This window comes from Anas acuta, chromosome 3 (assembly GCF_963932015.1).
Source record: "Anas acuta chromosome 3, bAnaAcu1.1, whole genome shotgun sequence".
Lineage (NCBI taxonomy): Eukaryota > Metazoa > Chordata > Aves > Anseriformes > Anatidae > Anas > Anas acuta.
In genome coordinates, this window is record NC_088981.1 from 44,533,657 (window position 1) to 44,550,019 (window position 16,363).

A 16,363-nucleotide genomic window follows, 5' to 3' on the forward strand; every position below is an offset into this window, starting at 1 on the left:
CCCTTCCTCACACGCTGCATTGCTTTTCGATTGTCTGCCCACTCCATGAAATAAATATCTTCCTTATCTCTCAGTCTCACTTGAAATACGTTTCCCCATGCATGAGGCATACATGGCAGGGGTTCAGAGGCGGGGGCTGTGAAGACACCAAGGAGACACTCTAAGGGAGAGTGATAGAGGGAAAGACAGCGGTGGAGATATGGAGCTGGAGTTGCACTCTTGGAAGGAGGAGATCCATGCCTAAACAGGACACCCAGTGGGTGGCCCACACAAGCCAGTAAGAAGCGCTGAGGAGCAAGGACAACCAACAAGAACGGTATGTGAGCAAAGGAACCCCAGGAAGAAGAATGGAGGAGCAGCAGACCGAAACCATGATGCCCACCACCCCAGCCTCTGGGCTTACTGAGTGCAACACCCAGCAAGAGCAAGGGTAGGCAAGACACTGGAATTGGGGAGGAGAGTTTAGCTGAAGCTGAGCCCAGGCAAGGGCGAGGAAAGATGTATATTTACATGGTTGTTTAATTGTGTTTTCTTTTTCTCAATATCCAAATTGGTGATTAGAAACTTGCATTAATTGGCAATAAATTAGGTAAAAATTCCCTAAGCTGAGCCTGTTTTGCCAGTAACACCGCACCACTCAGCATTTTTTTCTTTGCCTCTTTTTCCTCCTTGCAAATAACCCTCGTGACACTGTGACACTGCCCTGGTGAAACCAGACTGTTTCCATGCAGCCACCAGCTTTTCTATGCAATCTAGCATCCTATCCCTTCACCCACATTTATTCATCGTTCTGCCTGAGCTGATCAGCTCAGCCTCGTGAGACCCAGGCTTCCAGCTAAGAGAAGACCAAGTCACAGCAGGGGTCTGGTGAGCAGAGAGCACCTGGATGTGCTCAACAAAAGGGTTTGCCCCATCTTTGCGCCCATGTTGTGAACCCCCAGGTGGGACAGAGAGCAGCGTGGCTGAGGGCAGGCTGTGGGGTCCTGCTTTGTGACCTATGAGCTAATGGGGCCTAGGAGAAATCTCAGCAGGATGCTTCCTGCAGAACTGAGGCACATCATTCATGTCTGTACTAAGGTGCTAAGTACAAACTGGAAGGAATTGGCTTGCAATATTCTGTTTGTCTACGCTATCTCTCCTTGCATTATTCACAACCAAGTATAGCAGATTAGACTCACACAGACCTTAACAAACTACTGAACAACTTTTTGGCCCATCTGCTCCAAAATTACTTCATAGCTTTATCCTGAATGTTCGTGTCTGTTCAAACATTTTATTTCTCATTTGAATTTATCTGCCTGCCCCTTCACCTACCTCTCAGTATTGAGATGCTGGAAAAAAACAATTCATATGGAGCAAAACACACCATGGCCTTCTTGCTGTTCAGCCAGAGAAACACGTCACTCAGCTCTGCTGCTATTCACACAAGAGCCAACACCAGCAAGCATCAATGTGTTCAAATAAAGGGCAAGCAATGGATTTTGCTAGTACTCCGAAGGCCACCTTGAGTCCTATCCTTTAACTACATACTAGCTGAGATCTAGTTTGAGGTCTGCTGGGGATCTAAGCAGTGTACAACCCTTGTGTTGATTTTACACTCAGACAAGAGCCTCCAGGGCTCAGCCCACCCTTGTAGACCCCGTGGGACCTCCCTGCCTGGGGCGGGCAGGGGTGCCGAGCCCTGCCGGGGCGCACACCAGCAGAGCTGCTGAGTCCAGCAGTGCAATCTGCTGAAAGACGTGAGCAGCCGGAGGGAGAGGAGACTCTGGGAGAGCCAAGTAAGCTCCTAGGGAGTGGTCGAGCTGAACTAACAAAATTCTTTCCCATGCACATGCCTAATACTTAAAATAATAAAAACACCTTTTGGGGACTACTGAGGCATGGGAAAGCCAAACAAAATCTTCTTTTGATTTGCTTTAGTCAGCGGCACAGGAATATCAGAGAGCCTGGTACACGAACTGGAGATTTAAATACTACAAAATTCCTGAGACTGTGATAAAGACAGACTTTTATTTGCCAAGAGGGGATGTGCTTGTGCAACGTTCACAGCAGTGGTGGACTTAGGCTCACTGACAGAGTGGAGTGGTGTTTCTCCCAGAACTAGTGGCATTGCTGCCTTTACTCAACCCTTTTGCCATCTGCAGAGCCCCTTAGCAAAATCATTCCCATGAAAGAAACATCAGAAGCAGGAGGGGACAGAAGGTCATGGAGGACAGGCTCACCTTGCATCCTACTTGGCCTTTTTCTCTGGGAAGTGCTGTAAAGACAGCAAGATACACTTTGGGTCTGCCTTCACCCGTGGGAACAGATTCAGACACGATGTGGAACACGATGCAGAGACATCTGAAACTCAGCTCAAATTCATCGCGGTGCAAACATTGCTGGACTGCTTCCAGACATGTTGTAGGACATCTGCGTAGTGCTGCACACAGCTGAGCTCAGTCTCTCGCAGCTCAGGAACCCTTCCTTCACGGGGCAGGCAGTCTGAACGGACACGAGCAACCACTCTGGATGAAAGACAGGACTAAGAGAGGTATTGGGAGGCAAGGAGCAGCAGCAGCATTTGGTCACAACCAACACGGCTTAAAAGCACCAAACTGGAGGTGAAAGGGGCTTACTACAGACGTGTCTCGGGTTATCCAGGGCCCCAAGGAGAATCCAGGCCCTAGTTTGGTGATGTTGTAAATCCAGCTTTAGGGCTGTTGTTAGATCAAAACCACTGCATCCTCATGCCACAGGAGTTAAAAAGAGTAAGTTGAAAGTAGCAGTAAGTACTATACTATCCAGCCCGCTCATTAACTGCAACAGTTTTCACAGGCATATGGCACAGTAATTTCTCTCCTCAGATGCTGTGTGAAAGCAAGATATAATGAATCTCCAGAACAAGACTGCAGGGGGGGAAATAGCTGAACTGACAATGCATAATGTCATGTTTACAAAGTAAACAAGCTGGGGAGACAAAAGCAAACCTTCTCTCAAGTCTTTAGTTAAAAGAATGCTTTTTATAGCATGCAGCTTTTATAGCATGCAGCTAGCTGTACCACCAGCGTGGCACAGATGGGATAGGGAGGTTTGAAAGCGATGCTCCCTTAAAGCGTTTGCCATGTGCTGCTGTAGCAGTAGCTATCTTTTGAAATCCTGTTTTAGCAACAAGCAGCATCCACTAGATTACCAGCAGGCAAAGCTTGTCACCTACTTCATTTCCTGTAGTCACATGCGGGGGCACTGAGTTGCAGCACTGCCAGTGGCAGCCTGGACCTGCAGCCTCAATGATCAACAACTGCAAACCAGCTACACAAACCCTCCCTATTATCTCCAAAAGATGCCGAGCCTATTAACTTCTCCTAAAGAGGCTGTCTGAGATGAAAAAATACAGGGCTCTGTAGTACTTCAGTGCTCTGCTCCTTGCCAAAAGCACCTGCTAAAGGATGCAAGCTACCTTGTGCAACTTCACCTTGGCTTACATGGGTGATGCTTTTCTGGGTGTAGAAGAAAAAACTCAAGCAACTGGTGCATGTGGACACCTTGTGTAATTAAAGGAGCATGACAGTATTAAAATTGAAACCCGCAATTGAAAAAAAAAATAAAATAAAATTGAAACCCGCTAATGAAACCAACAAACAGGATCTCCACACCACTGATCCTTCTGCTACATAAACACGCTATGGAGCTACAAAGCTGTGCTTTGCATTACTTCCTTGGTAAAGTTCTTGTTTAGCTTCTTCTTAACCAAAGATGAACCAGTTTTGCCTCTGCTGAGGCCAGCTCTGCCCGTACAAGAGGACAGAGTGGCAACGCCATGCACACATATACAGATGCACTCGTACTTACTAAACCTTACACTAAGAAATTGTCCTCAATGACAATTTTTCTGCAAATAAGCAAGGCTGCTTCAGTACAAACAGGGGCTCTGGGGGCAACAGGGTGATGTTGTAGCACTGTTCTTCAGAGCAGTAACCTGCCAGTCCAGAAGAAGAGAGAAAGAAGGACTGGGACAGACAGACAGACAGTTGTTTCATGACATTAGGCCAGGATGTGCTCCCCTTGTCCCAGGTGTTAGCCTTCCACAGGAGGGCCTGGCCATGGTTGCCCGGATGCACTCTATGAAATTATGCTTAAGATATTCAACACTAAACCCATTCATCTCCTGAGACGTGGAAAATGCAGTCTTGGATCGGAACCTGTTTTTGGTTTGCTTTATTGGCAAAATACCCTGGAGCACGAACCTTTCAGCCCTCACACAAAGGTCCGGAGCGTTTTGCTTGCCGAGGGGTGGGCGAAGGCGGCGGGGGCGAGGTGGGGGGGATTATGCCTCGCCGTTGTTCTGCTGAAAGTGGGTTTGTTTCTGTCTCATAAAGTATGCAAGAATTTTCCCATGCTCTGCTCCTGGCCAGCCCCGAACAGCATGCTTTGCACATTAGCAGCTGATGCTGGAATGTGGCGTTCCCAGGGCAACTATTAACCCCCCATGGAGCCCAGCCAACCCCTCGCTATTGTGCGGGGCTTGACTGAAGGCTGCTTTGTTGGGTGATGTAATGCCGTGTATGCAAACTAAGCCAGGGGCACAAATGGCACTTGGAAACTGTTCCCTGACTTCAAAGGATGGGCTGCGTGACTCCCAGTACGGCCGGCCGCCTCGCTCCGGCCCGCACCTTCCTGGCCGTATTGCGAGTGCTGTGCCACCTGCCATCGTGCCGCCGTGATGGCCCTGGCACTGCGGTGCTGCCATCAGGATGTCCACACACCTTGCTCTACTGCATGGGTATGCCTTTGGGAGGGTCAGTACACGTACGGGTGGGTATACAACCCCACCTGGGACTAGGGGATGTAGTCAGTGTTCAGGAGGCTTTTTTCTGAATATTTTTCTTTCTTCAATACATGAATATGGGACTGAAGAGACCATTGCACAGCAAGAAGGAGAGTTGTCCTCTCAGTCCCATATCCCATCTATGGATGCAGCAGACTTCTGACCCACCATTTTCAGTCATTCAACTAATTCTACAGCACTGTAGCCTCAAGAGATATGGCTTCATATTGATTAGAGACTGTCTCCCAAGAGCCGTGACTTGATGTAGACCTAACACTGTGTAAATGTAAAAAATACATTTTTCTGGTATCTGAAGATTTGCTGGGTTCTGCAGGCAATGAATACTGAGAGGAGAATTGGAGGTTTGCCACCAGCTTCAAAAAGAGACAGCAATGTTACTGTTACATTTAAAAAACATTTATTAGGTGGCTGTCTAAATTGAGTTACACAAAATGTAGAACTAGAGCATATCAGGGATTGCAAGGACTAGCCAATTCCTTAACAACATCTCGGGTTCAGTGACAATCTCAGCATAAGACCACTCATAATAATATCCCATTTTGATTGAGAAACAATGGGAATGTGCCTGGTCTTCAAGGCTAGTTTCTGTTCTGAACAAGAAATTGTTGGAAGCATTTTGAAGCATAATCAATCAATCAATCAATAAATAAATAAATAAATAAAGGAAAATATGCAGTGTTTAAAACAATCTTTACAATGCATGTTGGTTGCGCTATAGAAAACCAATATGCAACTCCAATTAGGACTGAGAAAACTCCTGCCTGAGAGCCAAAAGCACCCCAATTCCATATCCATCTGCAGACTGCAGAGCACTTTAATACTGACATCCTGTCCTAGTACATTTTGGCCCCATTTCTTGAAGATATGTAGGGTGATGGAAGACCCATATAGACATCAGTGAGTTAAGTGTCTAACATTCTGATGCATGTTTCTTTCCATCCACAGTTTGCAGTACCAGGACTTTGTCAAATGGTCTCAGAAATTTCCTGTAGCACTCCTGTGAGGCAAGAAAGTCAAGAATAGCTATGATGTTTCTAACTAGTGCAAAATCAATACATAAAAGGGCAAATATTTTTGTCATACATTAATGTCAGTGACAGAATCGGGACAATAGTCCAATGCATGCAGATGAGAAGAACTCGTTTTGATTTCAGGAGGGCAAGGGCCAAGGCCCCTCCCTCAGCCTCCTAGCTCACCTGCCATGAGGAAGGTGATTTCATGATCACGCAATTCTTCTGATGGGAATGAAAACTGAATTACAGTGCTCTCTGTAATAAGGAATCAAGTAAAACAACAAATGCATGCTTGAAAGCCAAAAAAACTCAGATACTCCTAAAACAACCTTACGATGTGGAAATAATAAGAAGTGAATATAAAGCATATAACCTTAAGTCTGCACATGTCCTTATCAGAATGGCAGCAGGAGGACCTCTGCATCACTTATCTGGCTCCCTAAAAATGAAGCTGACGAGAAACTTCCTGACCTGCTCTAGTGAGACCCAATCCTGCTTCCCTTGAGGTTATACAAAGCTCCCATTACTTCCAGTGGGAACAGCTTAGCAGTCCTAGTGGCGTGAATGGATGCATTATAATGTCAGTAATAACAAATGTCATGCACATTCCATGATTAGCTAGAAAAATGATGCTAGGGTTAAATAGGCATGTCTCATTCAGATGCATGTCACCGAGCCGGACCCATCACCTAGGTACTGGATGCCATCTCTCCCTTTTTCTCCTTCTCCTATTGCTAAACATGCTAATCCTACGCAGCAACCAAACATCATTATTGCAGGCTTGTCCAAAAATTATGCAGAGACAATTAGCCTCATTGAAGAAGGTATCAAAGACCTCACAGTATCATTCATCTGTCCCTCGGTGCGCACGCACACACACAGGCATCCAAGGGATTTTAAACATAGCTAAAGACAGTGTTTTCATTAGTTCACTGTGAATGGCAGTGACTTCATGCATTAAAAACTCTGCACCTCCCCCTGTGGTGTAACGCCTGTGCCCCGAGATGAATGGCTTCGCTGCAGCTTTTTGTCCTGAAAGGCTAGGAGGGAGATGCTCACCAGCCCCAAGGGAGACTGCAGCTGAACATGCCCTATTATGATCCTGCTGGCAGCACCAATTGATTGCAAAAAGCAGGTGATCGCATCCCCACCAAAATAAACACGGGGATAAGGGGAACTGAGAGGAATGCTGCTGGTTTAGCTTTTCTGAGGGTATAAGTAGTCAGCAACAGTAAGGGTTTGTACTTCCAGACTGTTTTATCAACATGAACAGCCACAGTGCTCCTGAGAAGTACAAATGTCATCCTTTGCCTTCCTCCTTTATGTTATATATGTAAAAATGAGATGTGTTTGACCACAACATTCCCAAATATAACTCTCAGATGGCATGTGGGAAGACAAAAACTAAAAGGGTCACAAGTGGATGCAGGAAGGATCTAGGTGTTTGCAGGAAACCATGTAAGTAGTCTCTTGTGGCTATTAGGTTTCTACAGGGGGGTCCATATGGAATGGTATTATTAAAAGAGAGTTTCTTGTTTAAAAACTGCTTTTCATCTATGTTGTTATCAGTTTTCATGACCACAATGAATATATCCTCTTGCCTACATTGGTTATTTTCTTGTTCACAAGCATTCAATGCATACTTATTATGAATACATGCTGCGATATGGTCATGAGGGAATATCTGAACCACCACAGAGACTTCCTGTAGTGAACCAGCCTACTGAATGAGACACTAAATCGCTTCACACTTTACCTTACAGAGAACCTGTCAACAGAGATGTGAAAAAAACAACAAAACAAGTTTGGAAAACAATGACAATGGTAACTTCATCTGGGAGACTTGGCAGAAGAGCCACAGGTCAACCAAGCTGTGGAAGCGGAGCACTGGGATCAGCCGACGGCTCTGTGCGATCCTATTGAAGAGCCTCTGGGCCCAAAAGCATGCTCACTTTTTACAGCTCTAGGGGCTATTACTGCTCTCTGAAAGCACTTCTCTGGGACCACCAAGGCTGTAACAATTTCAGCGCTGCTCCCTTCAGACCGTGGTCTTTCAGAGGATGTGTCAACAGTATGACCCAAAAGCAATGGCCATGTAGAGAAGAGCAGCCATTCTAAGACCTCAGCTCTTAGGTTCACTTGAAAATATGAACTGAAACTTCCCCTAATTCCTTCATTAGAAACATTTATGCACTCTGATGTAATTTACAGAGTACTGCTGTCCCCATAGCAGCCCTATGGAAAATCACTGTTATACTATTTTCACATTGGGCTGCTTTTTAAGAGTGAATTAATCCAGACCGGAGCACCCAGTGGCTGTGCACAGCCTTTAGGAATCTGCAGCTGTTAATAATTAAACTATGAACCATTTCCTAAAGGTGGTGCTGCAGCCAAAACACAATCCATAGGTAGGCAGCAGAAACCAAGGCAGAGCCACTGCTCTTCTAATAAAGAATGATTACTGCCTCCAAGCATAATGCTTTTGACAGGCTGGTCTAAACTCTTGTCGGGGTCACAAGGTTAATCTCGTAGCAGCCACAGGCCCCCTCACTGCTGAGCGTGAACAATATGGTTAACATTTTTGGAACGGAGTTAAATTTCTTTGTCATTCCTAGCCCACACCTGACAGAAGCAGCCCTCTTCTCTGCTTTCATAACCTGCCATCTGGAAGATACCAAATCCTTATCTGGCCCGTTGATCTTTTCTTCAATCGCTGAGAATGTTTCCCACCGCCGACCAAAAGACCAGAAAACAGAGTTTACCCACCTGAAATAAACTCTGAGCTTTCCTGGGGCTAATTCCTTCAGATCCTAATGTGACTGCAAAACACAGGAATGTGTGACACAGCAGAGAGCTCTCAATGCCAGCAGCATTCCTCAGGCTCATCACCACAGCCATCACAGCTCTGTTCCTGGGCTACTGAGTAAATGCAGATAAATCTTGACAGTGTTTTTTTTTGCTCGCTATCTCACCGTATTTGGCTTCATTCATCAGTTTATCCTTGCGTAAGACTAAGGGTAGGTTAATACAGGATGGATGATGCCATTTAGTTTTTGTCCCAGTAAAGAAGAGATTGCACTCTGCTTGAGCACCTACAGTGACCATGCAATGTTTACCTTCAGTAAATTAGTATCAACACAGCTACTGACAATTTCACTAAGGGATCTGCCTGTCCTCATGAAGACTTGTGGCCCACTACTCTGCACATACCAATATTCAGACTCCAGGTCCTATCTACAGCCCCAAGTCTTATCCAAACATACACAAGGCTTACCATTCCTTCCTGGACTCAGGCAAGCTTCTTCCTGTCCCCCAGATTCTAGTCAGGAACTTGAAGGTGCCATGCTCAGGGCTTCATGTTCAAACTCCTCTCTCAACTTACCTCTGATTAACCAAGAAACTACAAATTTTCATTGCGAGCAGTGCAGATCAAATACTTAAGGCCCAGATCCACAAACACTGAGGTCTTATTTACATGTATTCAAATCACTGATGTCAGATGCCTACGCAGGAATACACGCCTGGGCTATTGAGAGTTATTTGTGCTGCCAAATTGTAGGTGAGACAACCTGTATGGTCAGTCACAGAAGGGAGACAGGCCTTCCAAGGCCAGCTAGAGGTGGCATTTTTAGTTTCCTTCTCTAACTGGTTGATGTGCCCCATCCAGGGGAAAGGGAATGTAAGCTGAGGAACGGCAGGTGTAGATAAAGACACAAAACTCTTCCAGAATAGAGGAGACAGGGCACAAAAAGTCTGAGGACCCCACCCTCACCCCCCAAGCAGCATCTCTGTTGGCTCCATTAGGAGCATGACAGACTAATCTCCTAATTGCAGTTACCCTGGCTACCCCCTTGCTCTCTTCTGCTTCACATCAGATGCAGCAAACATGCAACTGCCCAGAGATTTCAGCCTTCTATTTCAGTGGGTTAGGTGCCATTTCATATTTTATCAAGCCTAACTAACAGCGGGTTTCTGCTGAAAGGTTGTTTGCCACTGCAACATCTCCAGCTGCAGGGTCCTTGCCATCCCTCCCCATATCCTGACAGGCAATTACCTTCAAGGAGGCTGCTCTGATTCATCTGGCCAATGGTAAGAGAAACAGCTCGCTTTTTCCACAGGATCAGTCTTCTGGGGTTGGCCAAATGGATCGATTCACCCTGCAGCTGTACAGTCACTGGACTGCACTCCAAAGCAGCAGAAGCATATGGCAGGGAGAGGAAAGGAGCAGAGCTGCTTTTGGCTGGACCAGCTTAGCTGTAAACTGAAACCAAACTGTAAATTAGGTGCCTAAACACAGATTGGGGGAATTTGCCCCCTTGCCACCCAGGATCAGTGCTTAGCCCACCTGGTCAGCAGCGAGCTATGCTGTTTGCCTCCTCAGCAGGTCATGATAACCCTGCTTCCAGGTCATGTGTGGGCAACATGAAAGAGTAATCTTTGCCATGGGCATCACCAGTACATCGGCAGCAGTGATGTTCCCTGCTGCCTCTGAGACATAGGACATGGTTGGATGCAGGCACATAGATATTTTTGCATGAAGTAAAATGGAAGGATCAAGTCTAAATTATTTTGGAAGGACTATTTTCTGTTTCACAGAGGTGAGCTTGTGGGGAAAGACCTAAACACCTAGATAGCAAAAACACTGCAGGTATCCGAAAGTACTTTTCACCTATTAGGGCAGGGACTGGCTTTCTGCACTGGACACAAGACTGCGGGGATGACACAGATTCCTCTATTTACTTGGAAGTACTTACCCTACTTATTTTTACCCCTGTAGAGCTGCAATGCAGTAAATCAAAAACCTTATGTATGCAGATTCACACAACTGGCATATGTCAGATAGTTGGAAATTAATACCTATTTCTAATTTTCTTGTAATTCTTGCAATGTAAAAAAACGACTAAAAGAAAGTATTTGTCATCTCAAAGCAAGACGATCAAATGAAGAAGAAAAAAAATGGGGTGGGCATTATAATGTACTATGCACCTTACTATGGCATTTCTCAATGGCCTGAGAAAGAAGAGCCCATGCCTGGCTAAAAGTGCTTTGGTGGCTGCTGAAACAAGCTCTTCTATCAGCTTGCTTACCTGCTTATGTCTACCCTGACCAAATGCTACATCCAGGGCAGTGCCCAGAGCCCACTGGGAATGAGACTCCCCACTCAAGGAGCTCTTTTCCACACTAGCAGGGCTTCCTCCTGCTTTATCCTGCTTTATTCCTCAGCTTTATCCCTGGAGATGGCAAGAGACAACACTAAAAATTGCTTTCATTGCTATGAGATGAGTATTTTCTTTGTCATTTTAATGGAAGGAATAGAACCAGCTATTTTTAAAAGTAGGACTCATTTCTTCATGGGATCATTTCCAAGAGGCTGTGGACATTTTCCTGTGGGGACAACAATGAAAAAAAAAAATAATAAAGAAAAACCAACACCCACCTCAAAACTCAACCCTCGATTTTGAACCAGACGATTGAAAGCAATCAATACCAGTAACAGTTTTTATGAGACATAACTGATACAGACATAAAATTAGAGAACACCTTACCCTTTCAAGTTTCTAAGTACATTTTGGAAGCAATTGTAAGTGAACCAGGCTGACTTGGGTTTCTCATCTTTACTTGATGCATGATGACAAAAGGAGATAACCTTGGTATAGATAGCATGATTTATTCAAAACTGAAGACAGTGAGACATGTTTGCAGTCATTGCAGATTAGGAACCCCTGTGTGCAAGTCTTTTATTACTTTAGGCTTTTCTCCACTTCCCACCCTTCATCTCCAGCTTTTACCTTGTCTTTGCGTGACTCGAAGTACCGTCCCTTCTAAAGGACAGAAACTAATCCCACCAAGGATTATGTTTCACAGCCACATTCTTTGTTTACAAGGGGTTGTCAGTGCTCGAGACCTTTTTATAAGATACCTCAGTTGTTTTAATAACTTGATGAAATGTTTATAATGTGATGAAATTGCTTTCAATTCAGAAATACTTTAACAAGGAGAGTTGCAGCAGACATGTTAACACCTCCAGGCAGCCCCTAAAAACATTGCAGTTTGGTGAAATGTGAGTATATTTCTTGATAAAAGCTTTCAGTCAGCTCTGATTTTTTTTCAGGAACAAGTCATTTTTTCTTCGTTGAGCATGACAGGTTGAAACATTCATTTCCAAGTAAATGGTTCTGTCTGGGCACTAAGGGACACATCACCCCCTCCAGCGTCAAGGCAAAAACACAAGTATGCAGGGCTGCTATTACAGGCCACCAAGCCTCTGACCAGCAAGGTGTTAGCAGTGAAGGACAGAGGCAGAGTCCAGGAGAGGGGGAAGAGAAGCAGGAGGAGGCTGCCGGGGGCTTGTGTACTAGCTTTAAGTCCAACCCCACTTTGGGAGGTGAGGGCAAAGCCTGGCTTGCTTCCTACCCCGAGGCACCCAGCCCGCTGCTCTGAAAGCGCTCACCAGCCATGAGGGGAAGCCCAGTTACCTCTTTCACTCATTTACTTCAAAATACGCTCTCTGGGAACTGATGCCATATCTACGGCACTTCTCCTGATGTCATGTCCCCTATGAGCAGATATCACATCGCTGTTGGCCACGATCCCCAGCTTTGCACCGGAGCTGGGATTTCATCCAGACCCCTTGCTCACCACACAGGTAATGTGATGAGGAACGCAGCGGGACCTAGGCACCTTAGAAATTTTATCCTGCACATGCTGAGGAGAACAAGAATGTTCAAGGAATGTATCTGTACAGCAGAAGATAACTCCTTGTGACTTTCAATAGGGTTTTAAGTCAGGTAGAGGCAATGCCTTTTCTTCATGTTTTGCCTCGAGCAATACAAAAATTAGAAACATGCTTTAGCCAGATACTAAATTTGACCTACATTTGTACTGACACTGTTGTAAATTCAAATTGTTTCAGTCTAAGATCTTCACTTACTGGAACATAACTGACTTCTAATTGTTATTTTTACAACCCTTTGTTTATGGATTTCACTGTTTATTTCCTGCCTTATTATATTCCACTCCTGCTGTCTAATGTCAAAGCTCTTGCTGCTTTGATACAGCATACCAGGGCTAATGCATAACTCATGCATTTACTAAATGGGCAGGAGGGAAAAACAGATGAGCAAGAGCTCGGTAAGTACTTGACTGTAATTATCTGTGAATAGGCTTAGGTTAGCAGCGATAATGGTAGAAATAGATTTTACACGTCAGGCTGAATTCATCCTGTGGGTAATTCAAATCGTCTTTGTGCCATTACTTCATGGAAATATTCAGCCTAAATGCAGCCCCCTCCCCTCCCCCTTTTCATAGTCCATTTCTTATTTAAGGAGCAGAATGACACAGCCCATAAGGAAATTTATTCTCTTCCCTTAAATTTACAGTTCAGAATTCTCATTGTTGGTTTTCTCCCTACTTTTTTCCAGTGTTTTCTCATCCAGGCTCAACATTTCCCAAGGTGGGGGAATCCGAAATGCTGCCTGGTGGCAGGAGGTAGAGAAAGGCCAGGGCATTTGCAAGCGGTGGCCTCTGTTCAGGCAATTGTTTCCTGCACGTAGGACTTTGGAGCTTGTGGAGCTGCTCCCAGGCACGTTTACCTCCTGATGCACTGCAGGCCCCCTCCCCATTCCCCCACCAGAAACACCAGCTCGCTTTTGTGTGAAGCCACAAGGCGCTCTGCAGGCAAGATCGCATCAGCCAAGATTACATTTCTTCCACATCCCGATTTGCTGAGGGGTGAATCTGAGGGAACACACAAACACATTCTCAAAAAATGAGAAAATGAGAAAGGACACTGCTTTTGGCATGAAAAAAAAAAAAAAAAAAAAAAAAAAAGTTATTATATAGAAGAATCCTTACTGGTTCTGCTGCCTCTAACATTACTCTAACACTTTGCAATTGCAGGCACTCCAATCATTTGATCTAGAAAAGAACACAGAAATGCAGGCAAATATAATGGAAATGTAAAACAGATATTCAGTTGAAAAATAAAATCTTTATTTGATATAGATATATATAATAGCTTAAGCAGATAAAATAGTTCCAAATTATTTCAAAAGTCAATTAGTTTTTGTAACTAAAACCTAGCTGTTCCTGTTAGCTAGTGATGTTATTTTTCCTTTTGCATTAAAAATATTTAAGCTAGAGAGGAAAAGGAAAAAAAATAGAGAACAATAAAACAGAAAGTAATTCCAAATAGAGCAAAAATAAATACATAGCTGAGAGAATATAAAAGCAAAAGCAAAGCCCATGTGAAACATATCATCTGTGTATCATCAGATAGAGCAGAGGCCATTACTCCTCTGGGAAGTGTGGCTTTGGCAGGATTTTCCTTAGGAGCTGAGAGGAAAACTTGCACGGAGTAGACAGCTGGAGAGATTTTTTTTTTCCTTAAGCAGTAAATGGACAACATGAAGTATATATTTGCCATGCAAAAGACGTATAATTAATGTTGTGATCAAAGTCTAGCACTAACAATAAGCACTGAGAATCCTTGGGCAGGGAATTAACAGCACTCACGTGGTTTTAAAGTTAATGTAACTAAAACTTCGCAATTCAAACAGCAGCACATGGTCAGATAAGTCACCTCCTCCTGTGCCATTACTGTATCAAACACTGACAAACCCTGATGGGGAAGAACTGCTACAGATCATTATATTTTATGTAATGTAGGGAAGTGGTATTACTGTGATCCCAAAAGGGAGCTCACACCAACAGCTTGTGTGTTTTTAGCTAGAGATAACACCTCGATGCTGAATGAGTCCTACCAGAGAGGTGATTTAAACTCTTCATGGCCAGCAGCCATGTGATCTCAGGAGGCTGCATAATGAACACAGGTCCAGGCCTGCGTGCAGCTTGGGTTAGGAAACCTTGAAAGGAAGCACAAAATGCAGCAGGAAAGGGCTCTGGGAATTTGGGCAGAGTTACAATCTCTGCACTTTAGGGTCAAATGATCCCTTATAATCATAAGGGATCATATGAGCCCATCCTGCCTGCCCAGATTGCCCACGGTTCCCAAAGCTTTGCAGCGTTAGGTAGCCCTGGTAAGCAGCTGCTCTCTTACTGCCTGAAGGTGTCTCTGTTTCGATGGCAAACCTCACAAGGAGGAAGGACACAGGGATCCTCTGGGATTAAAGACTGGCTACACACTGCTTGTAAAACACCAGATACAATAGGGTATAATGCAAAGTTGTTTCCTACTTCCTCGCAGTCACAAGGCATATCCCTGGCACAGGAGCCAGTCCTGAACAAACAGTTTTTAGCTCCAGAGCTATACCTTGGCCTTGCCTGCAGCATCATGTGGGTGATGGTCATCATACAGCACATTTGGTTTTTATTTAATGTAAACTGACATCTCAAAACTCATCAATTATAACCATGTATTATGTACAGCTTTTGGTATAATAATGACTAATTATAGCTAATAATACAAATACTGTTATTAGCATGTAAGCCACCCTGCAATTTTATTAGTGTTGTTTATTGTTTGCGTGCTATTATAGATACGTGGGATATTTTAGAGTTTAAAAAAAAAAAAAAAAAAAAAAAAAAAACCATACACACACACAAAAAAACACCAATTTCCTGTCCCAGAGGTCAAAAGTAAGCCAGATTTTGCAATGTTAATCATAGAAGCCCTACGCCATTGATGATTTTACAGGAATAATGAAAGCCAGCAAAATCAAGCTCTATTATGTGCTGAAACATCACAAAATAAGATTTTGCCTCAGCATGCATGCTAACAGAGAACAGATTATTATCATCTCATGTGTAATATCTACAATGTCTGTATACACAATGACAAATATATACAAATAATTATTGCCACTGCAAGAGTTGTGTTATGCTTGGGGAGTCTCAATAACAAGTGCAGCAGGGATCTGAGTGATTTAAATGGAGGGTGCAGAGTACTGGGAGCAGCCTTTCATGCAAGAAAGTCAAGTAATTTTTTAAAAGGCTCCCCGTCAGTTCACTGCAGCCACTGCTAGTTTAAATTTTCTTTAGGATTCATTTCATGCCCTCTTTTCTGTTAATAACCCAGAGATCAATCCTCTCTCTAATGAATAGCTGACCTATTCTTCTTTGATTTGCCATTGATTTCTTCTGCTTACTTCCCAACACTTTGCCTGTTGATTAAATGCTAGCCATAAGAATGCCTCGAATTTCTGACTTCTGAGTCATCCTCTCATGACTTGAACAGCTTGAAGCCAGCTTCAGCTCCCAGAGATCATTAGTGAAAACTCCTTTGTTTCTAGACACTACAAACAAGTTTCTCCCCGAGCCGCAGTGCTTCTTGTGAGCTAGAAAATAAACTAGTAACAAAACTATTTCCTACGTGCATTTTTTAGATTATTGTAAGAGGAAAGGGATTCTTTTCCACGACCGTGAAGGCGAACCCCAGCTTTCCCTTTTACACTGTGAAATCCTTTCATCTACATGCAGTGCAGACGAGACCATGAGCAAAGACATCTGCTTATGCAAACTTTTACTTTTGCATGGAGTCCCTACAACTTCAGTGAGACTCTGC

The 16,363-nt window shown here is 44.1% G+C and overlaps 1 long non-coding RNA gene across 1 annotated transcript in view; it reads right to left on the reverse strand.

Annotated features, from left to right (window-relative positions):
- LOC137853982 (uncharacterized) overlaps positions 1–8,749 on the reverse strand; it is a 70,735-nt gene extending 61,986 nt beyond the window's left edge. The window contains exon 1 of the long non-coding RNA XR_011094857.1: positions 8,608–8,749. This is a non-coding gene — a long non-coding RNA (uncharacterized lncRNA). The remainder of the gene's footprint in view (positions 1–8,607) is intronic.
- Positions 8,750–16,363: the final 7,614 nt, after the last annotated feature.